The sequence below is a fragment of the Notamacropus eugenii genome, chromosome 6 (assembly GCF_028372415.1).
Source record: "Notamacropus eugenii isolate mMacEug1 chromosome 6, mMacEug1.pri_v2, whole genome shotgun sequence".
NCBI lineage: Eukaryota > Metazoa > Chordata > Mammalia > Diprotodontia > Macropodidae > Notamacropus > Notamacropus eugenii.
The window spans coordinates 35,120,270-35,146,253 of record NC_092877.1 but is presented as its reverse complement, the minus strand read 5'-3'; positions in this window follow the sequence as shown (position 1 = coordinate 35,146,253).

The window sequence follows — 25,984 nt, the reverse complement described above, 5'->3', positions numbered from 1 at the left end:
GGCCTGGAGAGTTCAGTCCTTGAATCATTTTCAGTCCTTGGATGCCTTTCCTGGTGATTTACTTATACATGAATTTACATAAGACTCTGCCAGCTGCAAATCCAACAGGTGGAATTTTGGAACCTAATTGCAATCATGATTCATTCGTATTATTTGATAACAGCCACAGCAGTCAGTATAGCAGCCAAGTGACCTGCCAGAGCCAGCCCAGTGGTGGACTGACTCCTCAGTTGAGGCACTCTTGCATCCTACAAGGACCAGCCTAAATAAGTAGGGGACCAATTCATGTATTGCTAACACAATGCTCCAGGGCCAGGTGTTGAAAAGAAATGCTTGATCCCTACATATATCTCACTACTCCTCAGGAACCTTTTGTATAACGGTGTGTGTAAGGAGACAATGTGCCTTCTCATTTGGGGGGATGTTGGGATAGCTCTTATCTTTGCTTTATCTTTTTAGCAAAACAAATCATTTCTAAAAGCTAGTTGATATCAGCACATTGATCAGTATTAGAAAGCACACATGTCCTCAAAGCTACCCCTAGAACCCTGACATTTTGGGAACCCAGCCTGCCAATATGAATGGGCCTTGAAGAGAGAGTCTTGAGGATGTGCTGTAATTGATCAACGATAGAGCAGAGACTGTGAAAGAATGAACATGAATTCACAGCAGGAGGATGACCTAGGAGTTCAGGCAGTAATCCAGGGATGAGAAATCATAATGAAGATGAAAAATAAACTGAGGAAAAATGATGCAAGACAAGAGATGGAACAATAGGGAATTATGATTAGAGAGAAGAATTTCAGAGTTCAGTGTTACAACAGCGATACTGGTATGGGTGATGGTGAACCCCATGGCATACCCATCCTTGGGGCTGCTCAAGTGCAGTACTGATATGAAACATGAGAGTTGAGGAAGGTGACAAACGGGGAATTCAGTACATTTGAGGGGATGCCAATGCATATATTGAAGTCTGACTTGGAGAAGAAGAATAAGCCTATGAGCCAAGTACTGAATTCTTTGAGAAAGGAGGGGGATGATCTCGTGGCCAGTAACTGACTGCAACAAGAATCTGGACCTGGTAATAAAGACAAATGGGGTGAAAGGCCAAGGAGGCAGGATTGCTTAGTGATGATGGGAGAGGCAGGGTTAGGAAATGACCCCAAGGAGCAATGATTTTGTTTATTTTGCTCCTGGCCCATGAAATAGAGAGCATCAGAGCTGCTCTCAATGCCAGAGAGGGTGATCAGGGATGCAGTTGTTCCTTCTAGAGGAAGCTAGTTTTACAAGAATGCAAGAAGATAGAAAAAGCATGAGAGGATGAGGTTTAGGATGAAGGAAAGGTCATTATCAACAGAATAGGGATCCAGAGGGCTGAATCAAAAGGAGGGAAGCAGAGGATATGAGTTATGATGGCCTAGGACTGAACTGAATGGGGATGAGAAAAGAGAATGAGAGTAGGGGAAAGGAATTTTTGTCTCCTCTGACAAAGGTCCTGAATCACAGGAGGAAGGAAGACTAGGAAAGGAATGGGAATATTTCTTCTTCTGTGATGGGATGAAAAGAGGAGAAAGCAGATGCTGCTACAAAATTTAGAGTAAGAAGGAACACATGCTGAAAGAGTTCCTTCCAATTGACCTCAGTCTTTTCGATGAAATAATAGGCTAGATCATTTAATGTTAGTGTGGGGAGATACATTGGACGTGAAAGGAAACAATGAAAAGTTTAGAGTAATTGCTCCAGGTAACAAGCTAGGCAGTGAGTAAGAGTAGGGCAGAAAGTTTGTTCAGTAGGATGGGGGAGATTTGGTTAAACAGTACTTCATATAAAAATACCTGTGAAGACTTACATGGAAACGTGTTTTGCATGATTCCACATATATAACCGATGTCAAATTGCTTGCCTTCTCAGTGGGGGAAGAGGGGATGAAGAGAGAGAATTTGGAACTCAAAAACTGAAAAAAAAGAATGTTAAAATTATTTTTACATGTCATAGGGAAAATGAATAAAACATTAAATTTAAAAGAAAAGGTATCCATGGATTTTAATAGGCTGAAATCTTTAACTAAATCCACAGTCTGGTATGACAGCCAAAATAATAGTAGCTAACACTGGCATAGTGCTTTAAGGTTTGCAAAATGCTTTATATATTAATCTCATTTGATCTCCAAAAAACCCTATGGGGTAAGTGCCATTACTATCCCCATTTTACAGATGAGGAAATTGAATCTGAGAGATTAAGTGATTTGCCCTGAGTTATGCAGCTGCTAACTGTCTGAGGCAGGATTCAAACACAGGTATTCCTAGTGACTGTAACTTCAGTTCTCTACTACTTTATCCAACTGCCTCCCAAAACTTTTCCTCAGTTTGCATTCAAAGTGGCATACTGCCCAGAACGTAGGATGTTTAAGTCCTTGTGGACCCTGCTCTGGTCAGATCATATCTGGAATATTGTGTTCAAATCTGGGCATCACATTTTGGGAACAAATGGGCAGTGCATCCTTAGGTGGAACAGGATGAACCAACTTAAAGCCAGTCTATTGGTAGATCTATTCAAGGAACAGGGATATTCATTCTGGAGAAGAGGAAACTTGGAAGGTCATGCCAGTCTTCTCCTGTTCGGAAGAATGTCGACTGGGAGTGGGATTAGATTTGTTTTGCTTGACCCAGGAGGTCACAACTGAGATCAAATAAAATGTGTAAAGAAGTAGATTTTGACTCAATTAAGGGGAAAGTTTTTCTAACAATTGGAGCTAAGCCAAATGGGATGAGCTGTTGCAGGAGGGAGTTCCCTAAGCACCAGTGGTCTTCAAGAAGTCATAGGGTCCAAATTTTGGAGCTACAATATCTAGTTACATAGTTTAATACCTAAACTTAATACATAAAGATACGTAGCTTAATATCTAAAGTTAGATATATAGTTAAATACAGAATCTGCATAATGTATAGTCAATATATAATTTAATATCTAAAGATAAACCCAATCCAATGCCCACATTTTACAGATGAGGGAACTGAGGCCCAGGGAGGTTTTGACTTACCCAACTTCACATAGGTAGTAAATGGTGGAACTAGAATTGGAACCTAAGTCTTCTGACTCCAAATCCAGTATTTTTTCTCTTCACTCCACTGATGGATGACCACTTGTTGGGGATGTTGTTAAGAAATTTCTGCTCAGGTAGGGACTGGATTAGATGATCTATGAGGTTCCTTCAAACTTGAATTTTATGGATTCCTTCCATAAAGGCAGTGGAAAGTGGAAAATATTTAAAGTAGGGGTTAAATTACCCCTGTTGTTGTTCAGTTGTGTCCAACTCTTCGTGACCCCATTTGGGGTTTTCTTGGCACAGAAACTGGAATCATTTGCCATTTCCTTCTGCAGCTCATTTTACAGATGAGGAAACTAAGGCAAACAGGGTGAAGTGACTGGCCCAGGGTCACACAGCTAGTAAATATCTGAGGCTGGATTTGAACTTAGGAATATGAGAACTACTGGTTCTATCTACTTTGCCACCTAGCTGCCCATTGGGCAGCCCTTCGTACTCCTATTCCCCGCTCCCTACTCTGGGAGCAGCTGAGTCCTGAGGTGGAGGAGCAGTGAGGAAGAGTAATACTAGTGTGGGAGCCATTAGAATTCATGTACCAGCTCCAATATTTAGTTTATGTGACCTTGGGTCAATTATTCTCCTCCTCTGAGTTTCAGTTTCCTTCTCTGCCGATGGTAGTAATAATGCCAGCACCCCTTACCTCACAGGATTGTTGTGAAGATTACAAGAGAAGATGAATGGAAAGTGTTTTATAACCATGAAGTCTTAGGAAAATGCAATGTTTTGGTCTCCTCATATTCATCCCAGAGCAGATATAATTCTCAGGTTCTCCGAGGTGATGGCCATGAAGTTCAAACTCTATAGTATCTATCAAAGTGGAAAGTCTTTGAAGATGAGTTCAATGAGGAAGTGCTGGAGGATTAGCTTAGTCAGATTTAAAGAAGCTCCCAGTCAAAAGGCTGACCATCAGGTATAAAATTGAAAATGGATTTTAATTCCATTTTGCTAAGACTCAATCAAGACAGATTTAATATTCCCTTTCAAGGTTCCTTCTCCAAGTAAACTACACCCCCCACCTACATCCTGGAAAAACTTGCGTAAAAGGTCAAGTGTTTGTCTTGCAGTTACCTTTGTAACCCTGCCCATCAACCACTTTCCAAAGAAACTTGAATAACCTAAAAGGTCAAATCTCATCAGTTCAAACTATGGTAGCCTCTCCTTTCACCTGAGAACCTTTGACTTGTGATCCAATCACATGTCCTGGCTGTAGTTAAGGAAATTTCAGAAGATGAAGTCCAAATGGTACAAAATCAATTCTGACTATGTTATTGCTAGCCAGTCAGAAGAAGACTCCCATGTTGCTTGAGATTTTCCTCTGTCATCTCGCTAATTGTTATAAAAGACTCTGTAAGCCTTCACTCAAGGTTTTTGGTTACTGAGAGGCCATAGACCCAGTTTATTGGTGGTTATTGTTAGCCTAATAAATTGATCATGCTCAGAACTTTGTCTCTCATTCAGTTGTTTCAGTCATGTCTGACTCCATGACCCCATTTAGGGTTTTCTTGGCAGAGATACTGGAGTGGTTTATCATTTTCTTCTCCAGCCCATTTTACCGATGAAGAACTGACAGGGTTAAATGACTTGCCCAGGGTCACACAGCTAGTAAATGTCTAAGGCTGAATTTGAACTCAGGAAGACGAGTCTTTCTGACTCTAGACTCAGCATACTATCCACTTTCCCACCTAACTGCCTTGCACTTTGTCTCTTATTCTACCTTAATTTTCTTTTCAATTTTTAAATAATATTTTTTCCTAATGAAATTTAAACAATTTAAACTTTTTTTAAAGTTTTCCATTCCAAATTGTATTCTTCCTCCCCTTCCTCTCTTCGCTTCTCCTTGAGACAGTAAGCAATCTGATACAGGTTATATATGTGTAATCTTCTAAAATATTTCCTTATTTGTCATTTTGTACAGGAAGACTCAAAGAGGGGGGAAGAGAGAGAGAGACAGACAGAGAGAGAGAGACAGACAGACAGACAGAGACAGAGAGAGAAAGACAGAGAAAAGAAGAAAAAAAGAAAGACAGAAAGGAAGAAAGAAAAAGAAAAAAGAGAAAAATAGTATGCTTCAGTCTATATTCAGACAATATTAATTCTTCCTATGGAGGCAAATAGTCTCATCATAAGTCTGGGATTGTCTTCCAAGTATTCATCAGCATTGTACATCAATTCATGATGGCATATTTGCCTGAGTTCTGGATAGTAGACAATGCTCTCGTGCCTCCCAGTCACCAATGGAATGAAACAGGGCTGTATGCTTGCTCCTGTGCTTTTTAGCATGAGGTTTTCAGCCATGTTGTCAAATGCTTTCAGTGAGGATGAACATGGCATCAAAGTCAATTACCATACTGATGGTAAATTCTTCAATTTGAAAAGGCTACAAACCAAGACCAAAGTGGAGGGAGTGTTGGTGCATGATTTTCTGTTTGCAGATGATTGTGCACTCAGTGCAGCCTCTGAAGCTGAGATGCAACAAAGTATGGATCTTCTCTGCTGCCTGTGCTCATTTTGGCCTAATAATTAACACCAAGAAAACACAGGTGCTCCATCAGCCACCATGACACCACCTATACTTGGAATCATTGGTTACAACAAATAGAGAAGTTTTGAATGCTGTGGATAAGTTCACTTACCGTTGCAGTGTACTTTCCAGGGATGTACACATTGACAATGAGGTTTATATCCGCATTACCAGAGCTAGCTCAGTGTTTGGGAGAAAAGAGGTGTTAGACTGACTACCAAATTGAAGGTCTACAGAGCTGTTCTGCTGACCTCATTATTGTATGCCTGTGAAACATGGACAGTCTACCAGCACCGTGCTAGAGAACTGAATCGCTTCCATTTGAACTGTCATAGGAAGATTCTGAAGATCACCTGGCAGGATAAGGTACCAGCCCCTGAGGTACTTGCTCAAACCAAACTACCAAGCATTCAAACTATGCTTCAGAGAGCGCAACTCCTATGGGCTGGCCATGTTGTTTGAAAGCAAAATGTATGCTTGCCAAAAAGACTATTTTATGGAGGACACGCATGGGGCAGGTGATCACATGGTGGTCAAAAGAAGTGATACAAGAACAATTTCAAGGTCTCAAGAACTTTGTATTTGATTGCGTGACATGGGAGATACTGGCACAGGACCTCTCAACATGGCGTGCCCACATCAGAAAAGGTGCTGTGCTCTATGAACAAAGTAAAATTGAAACAGCACAAAGGAAACATAGGCTGCCAGATTTGAAGTAACCACCCCAAATGTTCACATGAACTATCTGTGCCAATCTGTGGTAGAGCATTGTCATGTGGTAGGAAAAGTCATTTTGGTCTGGTCAACCTCAGTCAGAGACACTGAAACTTGACTTTATCACGGTGATGTCATTTTGGTCCCCTCAGAGAACAAAGGACAACAACCAACCTTAATTTTCAAATGTAACACCGGTAATAGATTCCTATTCTTCTTATTGCCACAGAAATTCATGAAATTTGTGCATTGAGGCATGGAGGGAAGGGTTATATTCTACAATGATGGAGGGACTGATCACACCAATGAAAGGACAAATCCTTGATGTATGAAGTACCGATTCTAAGGGAGACAACGTGCTCTTCTAATACTGGGAGGGAGGGAGGGGAAGAGAGAGTAACAGAGACAGAGACAGAGAGACAGATAAAGAGAGAGTAGGGGCAGCGTATTATGGAGATGTGTCTGATCATCCAGCGACCATTGACTGATGGAGGTGACAGAGAAGCAGCATGTTGTAGTCTATATAGCACTGGACTTGAAATCAGGAAAGCCTGAGTTAGAATCTTGTTTTGGACATTACTGTCTGTGTGCCCCTACACAAGTCACTTTAACCTCTCTGAGGCTCAGGTTCCTCATCTGTAAAATAAGGATGTTAGATTTACTAGCCTCTAAGCTCTAAATCTATGAGCCTAGGAAGTTCTTTGGAAGATGAGGAAAGTGTCAACTGCTAAAGGAGGGCTACCCTGCATGGAAATGTTGTATGGGGAATATACCATCTGCTTTGGCTTAGAAAAGGCTATGAGATATAATGGATAGAGTGATGGACCTAAATTTAGGAAGATCTGTGTTTAAATTCCCTTTATAATACATATTGGCCATGTGAATGTGGACAAATTTTTGAGCCTCAGTTTCTGTTTCTATAAAATGGGGACTGTACTATCTACCTTACTTATAAAAGTCTGATTCTTTGAATTGCACAACTCATTAGTTGTGGAGTTAGAAACATCAGAGTTCCAGTCTCACCTAAGGTATTTGCTAACTGTATGATCCTGGACAGATCCCTTAGCCTTCCATTTCTTCTACTGTAAAATGAACGAGCTTGATTCAATGACCTCTAAGGTCCCTTTCAGTTTTAAATCTCCATCATATGACCTCTCATATCCATCGGTGTTTTCTTGACCTAGTTCAATGTGAATTCCCTTTCTGATACACACCCTTTCCTGGACTCTCACTGCCCTGTCTTTGGACTTGTTGCTTTTGGACCAAGGCCACATTTCTATTCTCTTCTGGAAGACCTTGAATCTGCTCATAGACTTTTGACTTTGACCTTGGGACTATTTCTTGGTTACTCTCTCAGAACATTGCACTTCAACCACATACCCTTTTCTCCCAGTTCTACTGAAGCCCTCTCCTAATTCCAGGAACAAGACTCCCTAAGATCATAGGTCCTTTTAGAGAATAAAGGACAAATAACAACAGCAGCTTATGGAATGTTTCAGGTTAGAATTGGAAAGCCCTAGTACAGTGAAAAGAGCATTAGATATTATAGTCAGAGAACTGGATTTGAATATGAACTTTGCCACATACGATCTCACAACTTTGGGCTAGTGACAACTTTCTGGGACTTAATTTACTTTTATTTAAAATAAATTGGTTCAACTAGATGATCTTTAAGGTTATCTTCCAATTCTAAATCTATGATCCTGTTGTTCATTTCATATAAGACCATAATTTATCTGATAGGAGGAGTTTGACAGGGTACCTTTTTTTTTCCATTTTTGAAAATAGTTTGTGTAGTTTTAGGCTTATATGCTATACAAATGTTTCACAGAATTGACTTATAAATCTGTCTAGACCAGGAGGTTTTTTTCTTTGAGAGTTAATTTATAGCTTGTTCATTTTTTCTTTGTGACATTCACTTGTTTAGATTCTCTTTTTCTGTTTTGTTAATTTGAGAATATAACATTTTTGTAGGCATTCATCCTTTTTGTTGTATAATCAGATATACAAACTTCTAATAATTTTCTAAATTTCTCCCCCATTTACTGTGAATTGCTCTGTAATTTTTATCTGAGTAATTTTGTTTTTCTGTCTGTAAAAAATGAAGTTAGCTTATTGTTTGTTGATTTTTGTCAGTTATTTAAGTAAAAGGTTTTTTTTGTCAGTTTAGTGGTCTTTTGCCAATTTTGTTTATCTCTCCTTTGATACTTCAAAATTTCTACCCTCCCACAGCCCATAAAATACCTGTAAAAATGACTCTAAACAAATTCTAGAGCAGCAGAAGTCACAAAACAACAGAGAGAAAGAGAATTCCAGCCCAAGACAGCTTGACAGGAAAGGTCTATTGCACTGGGCTTGGAAAGGAGTGCAGCACAGCCTTATCCATGCTATGGCAGGGACAGGACTGGAGCAGGCCTCAGGGCACAGAGTCACAGGTAGCAGCTGCAGTTCCTACATCCCCACAAATGCCAAAGACAGCTTCAAAGGTCAGTGAGAAAGCTCTTTCACTTGGATGAGAAGGGAGCAGGGTTCTGCCCTACCCCTGGCCCCACACAGCCCCAGGCGGTGGGCAGAGTCCATTTTTGGAGACCACGGCCTAAAGACCCTGGGGGAATAGAGCTGCTGATCTAGATCTCAGCTCTGAGTGGTGGTCCTGGGGTGAGGAGGAGCACTGGCATGGTGGAGCTGGTGGAGGCTTTGGAGAGGGAATTTTACTCACAGATCCTTGGCAGAAAAGCTTTTGGTTGCTCCCAGACCAGAGCACAGGCCAGGAGAGGAGTAAACTCTGATCCCTTGATTGTGCCACTGTGGAGGAACTGAGGACTTACAGGTCCCTAGAGTATACCCTCCTCTTGACAAAGGACTCAAAAGTCAAGTAACTGGCTGGGAAAATGCCCTAAAATGGAAAAAAAAAACTATAGAAGGTTACTTTCTTGGTGAACAGGTATTTTCTTCCATCCTTTCAGATGAGGAAGAACAATGCATACCATCAGAGGAAGACATCAAAGTCAAGGCTTCTGCATCCAAAACCTCCAAAATAAATTTTTATGCAATGGTCTCAGACCATGTAAGAGCTCAAAAAGGATTTTGAAAATCAGCTAAGAGAGGTGGAGGAAAAATTGGGAAGAGAAATGAGAGCAATGCAAGAAAATCATGAAAAGCAAGTCAACAGTTTGCCAAAAGAGACCCAAAAAAATGCTGAAGAAAATAACACCTTTAAAAATAGACTAACCCAACTGGCTAAAGAGGTCAAAAAAATCAATGAGGAGAAGAATGCTTTAAAAAGCAGAATTAGTCAAATGGAAAAGAAGGTTCAAAAGCTCACTGAAGAAAATAGTTCTTTAAAAATTAGAATGGAGTAGATGGAAGCTAATAACTTTGTGAGAAACCAAGAAATTACAAAGCAAAACCAAAAGAATGAAAAAATAGAAGACAATGTAAAATGTCTCATTGGAAAAACAATTGACCTGGAAAATAGATCCAGAAGAGATAATTTAAAAATTATGAGACTAGGGGGTGGAGCCAAGATGGCAGAGTAGAAAGATGCACATACGCTACCTCCGAACCCACTGCCCATAAAATACCTGTAGAGAAAAGAACCACTGGCGAATTCTGGAGCAGCAGAAGCCACAGAATGGAGCGGACGAGATTTCTGCTCCAGAGAGCCTGAAAACCTCTCGCAAAAGGTCCCTCGTGCCCCAGACCCGGAGCAGAGCCCAGCCCTGCCTCTGCAGTGCAGCACCGAAAGGAGCAGATCCGAGCAGGCTTCAGGGACAGAATCACCAGCAGCCGCGCGGGTCCTTCCACCCACAGGTGACAAGGGTCGGTGAGAGGGTCTCTTTGGTGGGTCGAGAGGGGAGTGGGGAGCCCCCATAGCTCAGGCCCCTCGGGAGGTGGCAGCGGAGGCGGGAGCAGACCAGGGCTCCCCAAGCAGGCAGGACCCTGGATCCATTGTTGAAGGTCTCTGCATAAACCCCCTGAGGGAACGGAGCCCGTGAGCCATCCCTGCCCTGACTTGAGCACCTGAACTTAATCTCACACTGAACAGCAGCCCTGCCACCTCCCAAAGCCCTGAGGCTGGGAAGCAGCATTTGAATCTCAGACCCCAAGTGCTGGCTGGGCGGATCTGGAGGCAAGGTGGGGGTGGAAAGAAAACTCAGAAGTCAAGTCACTGGCTGGGAAAATGCCCAGAAAAGGGAAAAAAAATAAGACTATAGAAGGTTACTTTCTTGGTGAACAGGCATTTCTTCCCTTCCTTTCTGATGAGGAAGAACAATGCTTACCATCAGGAAAAAATGCAGAAGTCAAGGCTTCTGTATCCCAGCCCACCCAATGGGCTCAGGCCATGGAAGAGCTCAAAAAGAATTTTGAAAATCAAGTTAGAGAGGTGAAGGAAAAACTGGGAAGAGAATTGAGTGACATGCAAGCAAAGCATGAAAAACAAGTAAACACCCTGCTAAAGGAGACCCAAAAAAATGCTGAAGAAAATAACACCTTGAAAAATAGGCTAACTCAATTGGCAAAAGAGGTTCAAAAAGCCAATGAGGAGAAAAATGCTTTCAAAAGCTGAATTAGCCAAATGGAAAAGGAGATTCAAAAACTCATTGAAGAAAATAGTTCTTTCAAAATTAAAATGGAACAGATGGAGGCTAATGACTTTATGAGAAACCAAGAAATCACAAAACAAAAACAAAAGAATGAAAAAATGGAAGATAATGTGAAATATCTCATTGGAAAAACAACTGACCTGGAAAATAGATCCAGGAGAGACAATTTAAAAATTATGGACCTACCTGAAAGCCATGATCAAAAAAAGAGCCTAGACATCATCTTTCATGAAATTATCAAGAAAAACTGCCCTGAGATTCTAGAACCAGAGGGCAAAATAAGTATTCAAGGAATCCACAGAACACCGCCTGAAAGAGGTCCAAAAAGAGAAACTCCTAGGAACATTGTGACCAAATTCCAGAGTTCCCAGGTCAAGGAGAAAATATTGCAAGCAGCTAGAAAGAAACAATTCAAGTATTGTGGAAATACAATCAGGATAACACAAGATCTAGCAGCTTCTACATTAAGGGATCGAAGGGCATGGAATAGGATATTCCAGAAGTCAAAGGAACTAGGACTAAAGCCAAGAATCACCTACCCAGCAAAACTGAGTATAATACTTCAGGGGAAAAATTGGTCTTTCAATGAAATAGAGGACTTTCAAGCATTCTTGATGAAAAGACCAGAGCTGAAAAGAAAATTTGACTTTCAAACACAAGAATGAAGAGAAGCATGAAAAAGTAAATAGCAAAGAGAAGTCACAAGGGACTTTACTAAAGTTGAACTATTTACATTACTACATGGAAAGACAATATTTGTAACTCTTGAAACTTTTCAGTATCTGGGTACTGGGTGGGATTACACACACACACACACACACACATGCACGTGCACATGCACACACACATAGAGACAGAGTGCACAGAGTGAATTGAAGAGGATGGGATCATATCTTAAACAAATGAAATCAAGCAGTGAGAGAGAATTATATTGGGAGGAGAAAGGGAGAAATGGAATGGGGCAAAATATCTCTCATAAAAAAGGCAAGCAAAAGACTTATTAGTGGAGGGATAAAGAGGGGAGGTGAGAGAAAAACATGAAGTTTACTCTCATCACATTCCACTAAAGGAAGGAATAAAATGCACACTCATTTTGGTATGAAAACCTATCTTACAATACAGGAAAGTGGGGGATAAGGGGATAAGCGGGGGGGGGGGGGGAGGGATGATGGAAGGGAGAGGATGGGGAGGAGGGAGCAATTTGAGGTCAACACTCATGGGGAGGGACGGGATCAAAAGAGAGAACAGAAGTAATGGGGGACAGGATAGGATGGAGGGAAATATAATTAGTTGTTACACAACACTACTATTATGGAAGTCATTTGCAAAACTATACACAGATTTGGCCTATATTGAATTGCTTGCCTTCCAAAGGGAAGGGGTGGGGAGGGAGGGAGGGCAGATTGGCAGACAGGGGCAATTAGAACGCTCGGTGTTTTGGGGTGGGGGGAGGGGACAAAAGGGGAGAAAATTTGGAACCCAAAATTTTGTGAAAATGAATGTTAAAAGTTAAATAAATAAATAAATAAAAAAGAAAAAAAATTATGAGACTACTTGAATACCATGATCAAAAAAGAGCTTAGATATTATCTTTCATGAAATTGTCAAGGAAAATTGCCCTGATATTCTAGAACCAGAGGGCAAAATAAATATTGAAAGAATCTACCAATCACCTCCTGAAAGAGATCCCAAAAGAAAAACTCCTAGGAATATTGTAGCCAAATTCCAGAGTTCCTAGGTCAAGGAGAAAATATTTCAACCAGCCAGAAAGAAACAATTTGAGTATTGTGGAAATACAATCAGGATAACACAAGATCTAGCAGCTTCTACATTAAGGGATCTAAGGGCTTGGAATATGATATTCCAGAAGTCAAAGGAACCAGGATTAAAACCAAGAATCACCTACCCAGCAAAACTGAGTATAATACCTCAGGGGGGAAAATGGTCATTCAATGAAATAGAGGACTTTCAAGCCTTCTTGATGAAAAGACCAGAGCTGAATAAAAAATTTACATTTCAGACACAAGGATCAAGAGAAACGTGAAAAGGTAAACAGGAAAGAGAAATCATAAGGGACCTTTTAAAGTTGAACTGTTTACATTCTTACATGGAAAGATAATATTTGTAACTCTTGAAACTATTTTCAGTATTTGGGTAGTTGGAGGGATTATACACACACACACACACACACACACACACACATATAGACAGAGGGCACAGGGTGAGTTGAATAGGTAGGGATGATATCTACAAAATAACATTAAGGGGTGAGAGAGGAATACATTGGGAGGAGAAAGGAAGGAATGGAAGGGGACAAATTATCTCTCATAAAAGAGGCAAGAAAAAGCTTTTTTAATGGAGGGGAAAAGAGGGGAGGTGAGAAGGAAAAAGTGAAGCTTCCTCTCCTTACACTTGGCTTAAGGGAGAGAGCAACATGCACACTCAATTTTGTATGAAAATCTATCTTACACTATAGGAAAGTAGAGGAGAGGGGAGAAGTGGGGGGGGGGGAATGATAGAAGGGAGGGCAAATGGGAGGAGGGAGTAAGTAGAAATAAACACTTTAGGGGATAGACAAGGTCAAAAGAGAGAATAAAATAAATGGGGGCAGGATAGGATGGAGGGAAATATAGTTAGTCTTTTATTATGGAAGTCTTTTGCAAAACTACACATATATAGCCTATATCGAATTGCTTGCCTTCTCAGTGGGGATAGGTGGGAAGGGAGAGAAGTCGGAACTCAAAGTTTTAGGAATGAATATTAAGAATCGTTTTTTACATGCAACTGGGAAATAAGAAATACAGGTAATGGGGAATAGACATCTACCTTGCCCTACAAGAAAAGAGAGAAGATGGGGATAAAGGAAGGGAGGGGTGTGATAGAAGTGAGGGCAGTTTGGGGGAAGGGGTAATCAGAATGCATGGTGTTTTGGGGTGGGGGAGGGGAGAGATGGGGAGAAAATTTGGAACTCAAAATTTTGTGGAAATGAATGTTGAAAACTAAAAAATAAATTAATTAATTAAAAAAACAATTTCTTCCCTTTTTGGAAAATTCATCTATTTCTCTAGTCTCATCTTTATAACTTCTTCTTTGTCACACTCATTACTGTCATTATTTTCCTTGTGCTAAAGTCCTTGTATCCAGGAAGATGTGAGATTCAATCCTGTCTGATTTTCCTAAAGTAAAAGTCTGACCATGTACAATCAGTTGTTTAGTCATTTCAATCATGTCTGACTCTTCGTAACCCCATTTGGGGTTTTCTTGGCAGAGATACTGGAGTGGTTTGCCATTTTCTTCTCCAGCTCAATTTACAGATGAGGCAAACAGGGTGAAATGCTGTCCAGGGTCACACAGCTAATGTCTGATTCTGGATTTGAATTCAGGTCTTCCTGACTCCAGGTACTGTACTCTATCCACTGTGACTGCCTAGTTATCCCAGCTTCCTTCAAGCCTCAGCTTAAAATCCCACCTTCTGTAAGAGGCCTTTCCCATTTTCTCCTCTCCCCTTTCACAGTAAATACCTTATATGTATGTGTTTCTTCCCCCCCCCACCCCACTGGAAGGTGAATTCCTTAAGGTCACAGACTATGTTTTTCCATTTCTTTGTATCTCCTACACTTAGTCCCATTCATGGCACACAGTAAGTGCTTAGTAAATGCTTGTTAACATACTGTCTGTTTGACCCTGGGCAAGTTACTTTGCTTCTCAGGGTTTTCCAGAGGTGTCAGACTTGCTACAGAGCCTGTAAAATTCCCCAGTGCAGCTGAAATAGATTAAAATGTAATTGGGAAATCCTTAACAAAATAAAAATATAGTAAAATATTTTTGTTGTTGTTCAGTCATGTCCAACTCTTAATTACCCCATTTGGGCAAAGATACTGGAGTCATTTGCCATTTCCTTCTCTAGCTCATTTTACAGATGAGGAAACTGAGGCAAACAAGGTTAAGTGCCTTGTCCAACATCACACAGCTAATAAGTTTCTGAGGCCAGATTTGAACTCTAGGCCTGGCACTCTATCCACTGCACCACCTAGCTGTCCTCCAAAAACATAATACAACATAGATGATGTTAATTTGTGGTTTTCCAAATATATAAGTGGCCCACAATGATTGTTACCACTGCTCTAGGCAACTCTCTAAAGACTTAAGTTGAAGAGGAGGTGCTCACTTACGTTGGTAAAGTGAGTTTCCTCACCTGGAAGATTCCTGTACTATTGAAATCACCAATTTGTCCCTGTACCACTCGATTTGTCCCTATTTGCACAAGGTTACTGATTCATTTAGAAAATCTGCTCTAGTGGAAAAAGTCAGAAGACCAGAGTTCAAACCCAAGCTCTGATACTCACTAGTTGTGTGGTCATGAATTCACCTAAGCTTCACTCCCCTGTTCTATATATTGGGAATGAAAATCCTTGAAATGGCTCTAGAAGAATTAATAACAATGAGCTGATTGAGGGCAGGCACTGTCAAATGGTTCAGCACCAGAAATGGATATGGCTTTTCCGGTGGAAATGGCAGTGAAGATGCATTAGGTAGACAGTAGTCTACTGCCCCCTAGGAACCAACCTGGTCTTTCCACTTGACTTGTCATTGAAACCTCTCCGTGTTATCTCCTTATTAAAATGAGAAAGTTGCTTTTTTACTTGTATCTCTGGCATTTCAAATGGTGCTTTGTATCTAATAATGGCTTAATCAGTATTTTATGGCTTTTTCACTAATTTTATTATCATTGCAAAGGGGAGTATCTAATCATAGCCATCAAAGTCCTATTTCTTTCTTATGAAGATTTCTCTTTGCTGTCTCCCATCGTCAAAGATCAAACTGTAGTTAGGTTATATTCTGCATCATCATAAAGGGTACCTACACTTCAGGGACCTAGATCTTAGAAGAATTGGAGTATTTTACAAATGTGCATATTTTTACAGTTTAGCAATGGACAATACTTCAGGCCTAGGCCCAGCCTAAGTATGGAGAAACTCATTATGAGAAGGGACAAAATCTTTTGGCCTCAGAAACTCATTTACTAAGGTTTAGAGGGGGTTTTGCCTCTATTGGTGGAGAGAGGATTGATGAAATCTTGGACCTTTCGGAGGTTGGTTGGTTTGTTTTCTGAAACTGGATCTCCCTATCTTGTCCTAGCTGGAAACACAAGGGCCACAAATGTTGCACCTGATCCTAATACTTACCAGCATAGAAGCTTTAACTTGCTCCATTTTCCCACGCTGGGCCAGTCACAGCTCCTTAGGCAGCCTGGTGACTCTCCACTCCAGGACTCACCATATTGGCACTGGACTTACTGTGGACACCTTTTTTTTTAGCTTTTGCCCAGCCCCAACCTCTCCAGCTTGAGCAATCTGCCAGCCCAGCCTCCCTGGGGGGAGCAGGAATTACAGACATAACCATGCCCAGCTCTTTTGAAATAAGTGGCAGCTTCTCCTAAGTGAAAATGGGGGTTGTCATCCTCTCAGGCTCTGAGGACAACTATTGGTCATACGAAATGATTGTCTTTACCTTTGTCTCTTCTTCTACCTAAAGGAGCTTCAGGGGCATAGACCAGTGAACACCTTGAATGATATTTCATAGAGCTTTAAGTTTACCATTGGTAAGAGAGACAGGAATAACTCATAGGATGCAGGGCCATAAGGACCCTAGGAATCACCTAGTCCCATCTCTACATATACAGAGGAAGAAACTGAGGCCCAGAAAGGCTAAATGTGTTACTTAAGGTCACAGAGAATGAAGTATCTAGATTTCACAGTGGGTAGCATAAGCTGATGACCATTTTCTAGTAACTACCTATTGGAAGAATTCTATTATTGTTGGTTTGGACACATAAGCTAAGTGGTTTTCTATTTTATTGTCCTGCAGCAAGTGGCTGTCAACTTGTTTTTGTTGGCTCTAAGACCATTCCCCCTGATTCTCACCATCTGTGCCTCTAAGAAAAAGAATTCCATTGGCCTAAATCCCCACCACAAGTATTCTAAGACAGTGGTGTCCAACTCAAATAGAAAGGGAGTGGGCACTAAACCCTGTGTAAGGATCACTGTGGGTAGTCTATTGACTTAGAAAACCACATATTAATATTATTTATGCCTTATTGAATTTTATTTGTTTTGTGAAATATTTCTCAATTACATTTTAATCTGGTTGGGACTTCACTCTTTGATGTGTCTGCTCTAAGAGGCTCTGAGGGGCTAGCTCATATAGTATAAAGTACTAGAAAGCATACTCACTGAAGTTTAGGGGAGATAGATCATTGAATTGGGAAGAATGTTGGAACCGGGGTCAGAAGACCTGGGTTCAAATTCCATTTCTACTACATACATACTACTACATCCTTGAAAATCACTTCATCTCTCTGGGCTTCTATTTTCACATCTATAAAATGAGGGAGTGAGACCGGATGGCCTCTAAGGTCCCTTTCAGTTCTAAATCCTATGAAATTAGAATCATTTGGATAGAGTAAGGGATAGAGGGAAAGTGCTACATGGGAGAGAACTACATGACCTGGGAGATCCTATTCATCTCTACATCTATGGCCCGGGTTCAAGTCCTGGCTTGCCATTTAATCTTGGACAAATCACTTCCTCTTCTTGAGTTTCAGTTTTGACCTTTGCAAAAATAAGGGATGGGACTGGAGGTTATCTGAAGTCTTTTCCAACTCTATTATTTAATGAGTCTAAAGAGCATCCATACTATGCCCAAAGGATTACACCTTTTGACCTAGCAATACCACTACTCGGTCTGTATCTCAAAAGAGACCAAAAAACAAAAAGGACCTATATGTACGAAAATATTTATAGTGGTTCTTTTCTTGAGGCAAAGAATTGGAAATTGAGGGAATCGCCCGTCAGTTGGAGGATGGCTGAATAAATTGTGGTATGTGATTTCGAAGGAATATTATTGTGTTATAAGAAATAATGAGTGGGAAACACCGAAAAACTGGGAAAGACTTACATGAGCTGATGCAAAGTGAAATGTACTGTGTACAAAGTAACAGCAATATTGTAAGATGATCTGCTGTGAATGACTTAGCTATTCTTAGCAACACAATGATCCAAGACAGTTCTGAAGGACTTGTGATGAAAATGTTCTCCATCACCAGAGAGAGAACTGATGGTATCTGAATATATACTGAAACATACTTTTTTTACTTTACTTTTCTTGAGGCTTCTGCAGCCCTTGGGTCTTTGTTTTCTTTAACAACATGACTGTTATGGAAGTGTTTTGCATGATTACACATGTATAACCTATATCAAATTTCTCACCTTCTCAATGGGGGTGGGATAGGGAGGGAGGAAGGAGAGAATTTGGAACTCAAAGTTTTAAGAATGAATGTTAAAAATTGTTTTTACATGTAATTGGGGAAAAATAAAATACTAACTACATTTCAAAAGAGAGAGAAAAATAAAGAACATCCATAAGGCAACAATGAATATAGAGGGACCTCCAGATCATGCTATACTTACATAGGTTGAAGGAACTAGTTGGGAGACATTTAGCAAGGTAAAAAGATTTAGGGGAAACACTCATCAGTCTTCAAGTATCTGAAAGGCAACTGTAATATGGAAGAGGGATTAGACTTTTTTTCCCCTCTGCTTACCCCTAGATAGAAAGACTAGAAACAATGGGGAGAAGTTGCAATGAGTTAGATTTAGGGTGGATATAAGAAAACTTGCTAATAATTAGAGTCATTCACAAGCGGCACGAGCTACCTAGGGAATTCATTCATTCATTTGTAGTCAACAAGCATTTGTTAAATGCTTACTATGTGCCAAGTATCGTGCTAAGGGCTGGAGATAGCAAAGAAGGCAAAAAGTAGTTCCTTCCTCCAAGGATCTTAAGTTCTAAAGGGGGGGGGGGGTGTAACATGTAAATAGCTAGATAAATATGAATACGAGAGAGAGAGACAGAGACAGAGAGAGACAGAGACAGAGAGACAGAGAGAGAGAGACAGACAGAGAGAGTGTGTAGATGGAAAATAATCTGTAAGGGTAAGTCAATATCTGAGAAAACTGGAAAAGACCCCCTGAAAAAGGTGTGATTTGAGCTATTTCAAAGGAAACCCAAAGAAGGTGAGAGGGCAGAGTTTTCCAGGCATAGAAGACAGATAGCATAGAAGATATTGAAAGCATAATTTTGAAAAAACAACAAAGTATGTAGAGGGGTCAAAAGTACAAGAAGAATGGATAGGAAGGAAGGGGTCAGTATGTGAAAGTCTTTAAATGTCAAACGGAGGAGTTTTTATTTGATTCTGGAAGTAATAGCAAATCACAGGATTTTGTTGAGCTGAAAAGTTGACATGGCCAGAAGTAGTGGGTTCTGCCTCACTGGACATCTTCAAACAAAGGTGAGATGATCACTTGTTGGATATGTGGTGGAGGGCATTCTTGTCTAGGCACAGGTTGGATTCAATGGCCCTTTCCAACTGGGAGAGTCTGGGGTTAAGTTCTATGAGTGGGAAGTAATCTTGGAGAGTCTCATTTAGCCAGTGATGAAAAGAATAAGAGTCTGTAAATGCTCCAAGGGAGAATTGGAAGCTTTTAAACACAACATTTCGGTCTTGCTGTTACTTTAAAGGTCATTTGCTGGTTCACACTTACATCAGAGTCTAAATATTGTCAGAAAATGACCCCATTTGCCAAGACCATGAACAATTAAGTTACTTAAATGCACATCCCAGAAATCCTCCAGGAGAGCCTGGCCTCTCCTCATCATGGCACTTGGATCTTTTGATGCTCTGTATTAAGACCTTAACAAGAAGGAAAACAGCAGCTGCTGAAAAAGCAAACTTGGGCATTTCATACTGACCACACTATAAGAAACAAAAAGGACCTTAAACAAGGATTCATTTACCCAAACTCCCCCCCTCTCTCTTCAACTCCTCCCCCTTCCCTCCTTACACTTCCCAGGAAGCCTTCAGGGAAACAGAAGCAAATGTAGTTTCAATAAGTTATTCGAGATCAGTCCAGCGTGACTAAAAACCAGGGCATTTGCCAACCCCCAAATATGCCTCAGAAGGCCTTCAGAAGCACAGGGCACTGTGTTCCCCTTGGAATAAATATTCATATCTCAACACTAGTGAGTCAGTATATAGCACTGAAGAGGTGGCTGGCTTTGCTAAGGCAATTCTCTAAAGCGCCAAGTTAGAGATGAATTGCTGATCTGCTTCCATGCCTGAAGTCCCCCATTCTGGTGAAATTTCAAGTGCAGACAAACAAAATAACACAAAACAAATCAAAACACACGCAACAAAACCCTTTGCGATCCACTAGAACAATCAGATTTTTTTATATGAATTATTTCTAAGTCAGGTCTTTCCCCCTACCCTGGTTTGGTTGTTTTTTAATGTTTTATTAGAACGAAAAGTTTTGTCCTAATAGCTGCATGGACAAAGGGTATAAACAAACAGCACAGGATTAAAAACAATATGAAAGAATCCTCTAAAAAAACTAAGCCTAAAAAAAGTGCAAATCAACATGACTCTGAAGTTTCATCTCATCCCTAGAAAATTGGCAAAAATGACAAAAGATGTGAATGGTCCCTGTGGGAAGGGTTGTGGAAAGACTGTCACAGTAATCAACTGCTTTTTGTTGTTAGTTTGTTTGGGTTTTAGCTTTTATTTTTTTTTTTTCTGAATTTAAACACCCAAAAAGCATTTCCATATGCATAGCAGAGCATAAAAAAATGAACAACTGTATTTGAAAACATGAATTAACACTTTAAAAGGCTTGCTTTTTTTTTAAAAAGGGCATAATGAATTCCAAATGCTACTTTCAAAACTGTCTTGTATGATTGCGCTTCCTTCTGAATTTCCCTTCTATGGATTTAAAAAAATGTGTCAGAGGTCCTCTTTTTGAGCATCACTATTGCTTATTTCCTTCCCCTTCTTCACCTGGCTCCTCCCTCCAATTAAACATCGAGAGAAAAGTCGGGGCCCTTGTAACAAATAAACATAATCCAGCAAAATGGACATGCCCTAAAATGCATATATCTCTCTGTGCAACTTGAGTCTATCATCTCTCTGTCAGGAGGCAGTTAGCGTGGTTCATCAGATTTCCTCTGGAGACATGACTGGTTGTTGCATTGGTAAGAGTTCCTAAGTCTTTTAGAGTTATTTCTCTTTACAATGCTGCTCTCATAGAAATAGTTCTTTTAGTACTGCTCAATTCATTCTGCATCAATTTATATTGCCTAGGATTTTCTAAAATAATCTCTTTTGGGGAAGCTAGGTGGATACAGTACTGGTCCTGGAGTCAGGAGAAACTGAGTTCAAATCCAGCCTTAGATAGTTACTAGCTATGTGAACCTGGGCGAATCACTTAACCATGATTACCTCCCACCCTCCCAAAAACAAATTCATCTCTTTTGTATTTTCCCACAGTGCATTCATCTATTGCAATTTGTTTAGTCATTCCCCAACTGAGAGACATGTAGAGTTCCTTAGATTCTATTTTCCCTCTCCCTTTCCTTTTTGTATTATTTTCCTTCTCTTTCCCCCTTTCAAATTCCAGGTCTTCTGTTTTTCTCATTTAAATCTCCTGATATCCTTTGAAGATTGTAGAATTTTAAAGGCATCTTCTCTCCCCTCTCCAGATAATATTAACATTATATCATCATACAGCTCCTTCCCATTGCTCAAATATATTTTCCTTTCTGGATGTGTTTGACCTCATGTTTGTATTTCAAAGTTCCTTTTTTTAGAAGTTCATAAAATGCTTGAAAGCTCTCTATTGTATTTTTAAAAGGTCCATTTCCCCCCATATTCAGTTTGACAGGGTTATTTTTGGTTGCTCTTCTTTGAGAATATTGTATTATAACATCTCCTTTAGTTTATAGCTGAAGCTGCCAAGTCTTGTATGATCTAAACTGATACCTGAATTTCTTTCTGGATGCTTGTAATATGGTTTCTTTGACAAAGGGCCTCTGTTTTTTGACTATGACCTTCCTAGAATCTTTTTGTAGTTCCTTTCAATATGTCACTGATGTATTCTTTCTATTTTTACTCTGCCCTCTGGTTCTAATAACTCTGTTATAATGTCTTTCAATTTGGTATCCAGGGGTTTTTTATTATAATTTTCAGGGAATTCAATAATTCTTAAATTATTTGAATTGTTTTCCAAGTAAGTTGTTTCTGAAACCAGTTTTCATGCATTTTATTCTATTTTTTCAGTCTTTTAGTTTTAGTCTAATATTTCTTTCAGTTTCACAAGGTTGTTAATTTCTTTTTGGATTATCCTATTTTTACTTGGGTAAAGGCTATCATATTCTCTTCAAAGCTATTTATTCTCCTTCCAATTCTTTCCTCAAGAACTTTTATTTCATTTTAACCCTTTCCTTCATTTCTTTTAGGTATCCATATGATCCTTTCAAAAAATCAGTTTTTATCCTTTGAGCAAATATGTAATATTTCTTAAAGACTGTGGTATGTTGCAAAAGCCCCAAATGGCTTTCATTTATTCTCTTAATGCACAAATTCATTGCTGTTGATGCAAATTTGTCTTATATTACTACTTTTCCATATAAAAATAAATGTCCCAAACTAGATATTTTTCTGGTTATAATTACAGATTTATTTACAGGCATTTGTCAAGATCGCTATTAAGAACTTGGGATAATGTATTTTAAAAAATTAAAACAATACAACAGAAAAAAATAAAATTAATTTTTTTCTTTCTTTTTTTGCTTGCTGTTGTTAAGTCAGAGAAAGACAAAACAAACAAACAAACTCCACCCTAAACTCAGGCCCTGATCTCAAGAAGTTCACTGTCTAATGGGGGATACAACACGCAAACAATTATGTCCAAACAGCATATAAGCAGGGCATATTGGAGATCATTTCAGAGGGAAAGTACTAAGATTAAGAAGAATCCAGAAAGGCTTCTTGCAGAAGGTGAGATTTTAGCTGAGACTTGAAGGATGCCAGGTAGGAGGCAGAGACGGGGAAGCAGAGAATTCCTGGCATGGGAGACAGCCACTGAAAATGCACACAGTTGGAAGATGGAGTGTCTTGGCTGAGGAACAGCAAAGAGGCTGAAGGAACTGAAGACGGTTAGAGTAGGGAAGACTTGGCAGGTGTAAGTCAGGAGTGGAGGGATATGGCATCTGTCTCCAAGTATTTGAAGGGTTATTTCATGAAAGAGGGGCAATGCACTTTCTGTTTGGTCCCAGAGGGCAACACCAGGAACAATGGATGGAAGCTATAAAGAGGCCAGTTTTTGGCTGACATAAAAATATCCCAACATTTATTGCTATCTCAAAGTGGAATGCACTTCTTCCATTAGTGGATTCCTTCTCACTGGAGCTTTTAAACTAAGAATGGGCAGCTTCTTTCCATTTTGTTATAGTGGGGATTTTTGTTGGGCATGGAACTAATCAAGTCAAACCACCAGGGTCTGAGGCAATCAGTCCCTGAGGAGAAAAATGGTGGCCACCCACCATGAGGAGACAATGGTTTTCCAATATGGAAAAGACTAATGAGTGATGGGGAGAGAGTGGGGGGTTGTCTACAACTGAAGTTCTTCTGTAGATCAAAGAACTGGGTTTAACCACAAACACTGTGATACAAAAGCTGCAGGTTCACCACAATGAGAAAATTGGGGCGGAAAATAACCCTCTTCTGTGACCTTGAATCTGTTTGGACACCTAGTTTCCTGGATTTTTCCTGACTGTAGATCACTCTTGTTGGCTTTGCCCTGTGGATTTTAACATCCATGGTCTAGACTTCTGAATCTTGACTTTGTCCCTCTGCCTCTGGCTCCTGCCTGCTTTCTTTTCGAGGGGGGAAGGCAAGGCAATTGAGGTTAAGTGACCTTCCCAAGTAAGTGTCAAGTGTCTGAGGCTGGATTTGAACTCAGGTTCTCCTGACTCCAGGGCCGGTGCTGTATTTGCTGTTCACCTAGCTGTCTCTCCTGCCTGCTTTCTACCCTGACCCCATTACCTACAACCCTATAGTTTTTGGCTCGTCGATGCCAGCACTGGTACTACTGGAGACCCCTCACCTGAGGGACCTCAGGATCCAATGAGAAAATATATATGAAAGCACTTTGGAAAGCATAAAGTATAGAGCACAGTGCAAAGAGGAGCACAGTGGACTTGGCAGAGGAAGACTGGTGTCTGAATTCCAGCTGCCTTGACTTGAACAAGCCATTTCATCTTTCAGGACCTCAGTTTCCCCATCTATAAAATGGAGTAAAGAATACATGTACTACATACCTCACATGACTGTTGTGAGGAAGTGTTTTGTTAACCTTAAAGTGCTATGGAAATGTAAGTTACATTCCATTATTAGTATTACATTATATTATTATGGTTATTGTAGAAGTATGTAGTGTCACAGATGTGTTGCAAAATCTCAGAATCAGAAAGGACCTCAGAAACCATCTAGCACAACCTGGAGCTAAACAGAAATGCCTTTAAAAGAAGTGTCTGTCTAATTTATCCTTGAAAACTCCAATGAAAGGAAGCCCATCACTTCCCAAGTTAATCCATTTCACTTGAGAACAGCTGTGATCATCAGGAAGTTTTTCTTTACAGTAAGACAAAATCTATCTTTCAGCATCTTCCACTGATTGTTCTGTCCTCCCTAACCTCTCTACTACATGAAAACCCTTTAAATGCTTGTAGAGAGTTATTATGTTCCCCTCTCTCCCCAGTCTTTTTTTCTCCAAGCTAAACTTAGCAGTTCCTTCAGCTGATACCTTTCTGACATCAGTCAGTCCTCTTATCATCCTGCTTGCCTGACTCTGGATGAATTCCTATTTTTCACTCTCTTTCCTAAAATATGACACCTAAAACTGAAAACTGCACCAGTCTGACCTGTATGGGATACAGAAGGACTCTATCTTTCCTTGGTCTGATTACCATGACTGTCAAGGCAGTCTGTCACTACACATTTTTTCTGAATGCTGTGTTACATAATTGGCTCATATTAACCTTGCAGTCCACTAAAAAAAAAAACCCCACATCTTTCCACACAAGTGTTTAAGCAATGGTCATTTTTCCATCAAATTAACTGTTCTTTTTTCTTCACTGAGTTTACTTTAAAAAAAAATTGCATAGGTCTAGCCAGAGAGTACCAAGAGATAGAATGAATCTGGGAGGCAAGGTGGTATAGAAGAAACAGCTGGATTTAGAATGAGAGGATGTGGGTTCAAATCTGTTCTTTCTCTTATTACCTGTGTAACTTTGGCCAAGTCACAAAATCTCTCAAGACCCTACTTTCACTCATTGCCTCCAAAATGTGGAGGTTGGATTAGATACCTTTTGGCATTTCTTCTAACCCTAAATCTATAATCCTATGGGGCCTAGAGTACTCCCAAGCAATAATTCTCCCAGTCAGTACCTCCAGGAGTGTACAGCAACACACATCTGCTATGTACCTACTGTGCACCTCCCAGGGGAGCTGTCCACAACAATAAAATCTCTTCCATTGGTCTTTTGATCACCCCTCTTGCCTTGTTCTCCTGACACCTCTGTCACTGCCAGGCTTATAGTAGATACTTAAATACATCTTGCCTGCCTTTCCTTCTGACCCCCATCCCTAGACTGTCATCATCACCCTGGACCTGCTTCAGTACTAGATTCTACATGGGGCAAGTGCTCCACGACTGCCCTGTTTTCCTGGAGTTAAAAAAAGCCTGAGACTTTTGCTCCATTCCACTCTAAGCAGGGTTTCTTCATGCCAAATCCAATAGGAGTTTCACCCACTGTACACAGATTCATTATCAGAGAGCCACCCTTTGGCCTGTTTGGGTGACTTGGGAGTTTGTTCTGATGTCATTTGTTTTCCCCAAATGCTACAAAAGGCATCTTCAGGAATTTGCTAGCCTCGAGTTTGTACAGCTGAACTTGGTCAAAGATGATAGGTCTGGGGATGAGGATGTGGGGAGGAGGGTAGATTTACCATTAGCCCTGCTATGGACCCCCAGTTGTAACCCAGAAACTTGGCCATAAACAACAGAATGTGACAAGGGGGAGGAGAGTTGAGTGCTCAGAATAAGGCTCTGGAGGGGGAGGATGCAGCCCAGAGGAATC